The 2,460-nt window shown below is 19.9% G+C and overlaps 1 protein-coding gene across 1 annotated transcript in view; it reads right to left on the bottom strand.

Annotated features, from left to right (window-relative positions):
- LOC110278623 (uncharacterized) overlaps positions 1 to 2,460 on the bottom strand; it is a 14,591-nt gene that overhangs the window by 11,106 nt on the left and 1,025 nt on the right. The gene's annotated exons all lie outside the window — the stretch shown is intronic.

Below are 2,460 nucleotides of genomic sequence, written 5' to 3' on the forward strand. Positions count from 1 at the left end.
ATGATTTTTAATTAAAAATAATTAATTAAATATACTTATTATTTATTAAATATATATGATTATCACTAACTTCATCACAAATTAGTAGAGCATTTGATTTGATTGAAATTATTAGTAAATGTCTTAAATGTAGTGATTGTTAATATAAAAGTAAAAGATATTAAAGAAAAAGTAGTTAATTATTAAAAAATTACTTTTAGTATTCTTATGAATAAAATATTAGATTAAAAGTTGGGAGGGGAATGCTTGAGTGCTTGACCAAGAAGGGTAAGCGCAAGTGCAATTAGGAAAACGTGTAGGAGGGATAATAACTAACAAAGAACAAACTGTGGGTGGTATGGTCTATTAATCTAAGTGTATTCTTTTTTGAATGTGTGAAAAATAATTTTTTTATTAATTATGTTTAATACATAAAATAAAAGATGTACTCATTAAATATACATAAAATAATTGCATATATTATTTGTATTATATTTGGAAATCCATTTTTAGGACATTGAAATTTAGGACCCAAAACTGGGTTCTGTTCCAACGGATAATTGTGTCAGCTGCTTTCTGTTGCTGCTGCTTTTGTATGTTTTATATGCCTGCCAGGGTGTCCACTATGACTTTTTAATTTTGGTGTTGTATTTTCAATAGGATTTTTTAACAATATTAAAATTTATATGGAGATCATAAATTTAAACGTTGGATGTATTTTTTTTATGTGGAGATTACAAATTTAAAGTCAGATTTATGATTTTTAATTTTTTTAAAATATACAAATTTAAAGGTTAAATTTTTTTATTTTAATTTTTAAATATACAATTTTGATTCTTATTTTAATATTAAAAAATTTTTAAATATATAAATCAAACTCTATGGTTTATTTTACAGTAAAAAAATTGTTTTAACACAAAATTAAATGTGCATTATAAAATTTGACTCTCAGATGTTTTTACAAATTTAATTATTTTTTAAATTTCAAGATCTGATTTATTATTTAAAATAAAAAATAAAAATTCATATAAAAAATCACACTAAAAAAAATAAAAGTTCATATAAAAAATACACCAATTAACTATTACAATGAATTACATACAATTTTCTTTTATTTCTAAAAAAAATTAGCCGTCCACTACTCCCACATAAGACTTGTTAGTTCTAACTGAAATTTTACTTGAAAAATCTATTTGTGATGTAATAATTAATGATCATCTAAAATTGAAGAAGAATGATAGAAACTATTAGAATATTCTTGAAGATTATTTTGATTATGGTTATGAAAACATGACAAAATAAGATATTGAGAGCAAGACATAAAAATTAGTGTTTTATATTTTATATGGTGATAAATTAGAACAAATTATGAAAATTTAATTTATTCTTATTTTTTTATTCGAAAAAAATTTGAAAAAATATCATAATAAAAAATATAGTTATAAAAGATTAACCAGCATAAAAAAAATTAAGTTGTGTCTCTTGTTAGTGTTTCGTACCTGTAAACAAATACAGGTAAAAATTAATGAACATAAGGTTTGAATCCAAGTTCTCCTTGTTACTGTATGCTCCCTTACTATTTTATATGATAATTATTAAATATATAGTAAAATCGTACAATAATTTTGTTAGATATATAATAAAAAATATCAACTAATTAGTTAGTTTTTAAAATTAAAAATAATTACTTTAATATAAAAATAAAATTAAAAAATTTTTATTATAAAAAATACTAGAATTTTATATAATTATATAATAATAACTGAATTATAACTTATTGATTATAATTTGTTGAGACTTAATTATTTTTAAAATATTAGTGAAGATATATATTTCAAATTTTAGTTTTTAAGTTTTTGAATATTTTATATTTTTTATTTACATGAGACTGAATTAACTAATTCAATAAGTGACCTATTAGTTCAACTAATGAACTAGTAAATTAATAGTCTGATTAGTTCAATTTTAACAATTATGCATAATGTAGTTATACACTGATATTTTTAATATTTTCAATAAATTAATAATATAAATAAATAAATAGTTTGAAAAAGGAAAATAAAAACTACCATCTTACTCTAAATAGTTTGGAAAAGAAATTAACTTTAGTATATTAAATAAAAAACTAAATATAATAGATAAGTAAATATATTATTTGAATTTTATAAAACTTGGTAAATTTGATAACAAAATAAATCTGTAAATTTTACCAAAGAAAAATGATGTTATTTTGGTGAGTGTGTAGGAATTGAATGGTCTCAAGTATCAAGCCTATTTCGTAGCTTTTGCTTTGCATCACATTTTTTTTTCTTATATTTATGTCATATGATTTTTTTAATATTTAGAATTATACATACCGAAATTTTTTACTTTTTTTTTCTGATGTCTTCAAAAGTAAAGTGTTAAAATTATATAATATTTTGTATATTATATTAATTTTTAAGGAAGAAATTTTTTTTAAGTGGGATAGAATGTAACACT

This window comes from Arachis duranensis, chromosome 3 (assembly GCF_000817695.3).
Source record: "Arachis duranensis cultivar V14167 chromosome 3, aradu.V14167.gnm2.J7QH, whole genome shotgun sequence".
Classification (NCBI taxonomy): Eukaryota; Viridiplantae; Streptophyta; class Magnoliopsida; order Fabales; family Fabaceae; genus Arachis; species Arachis duranensis.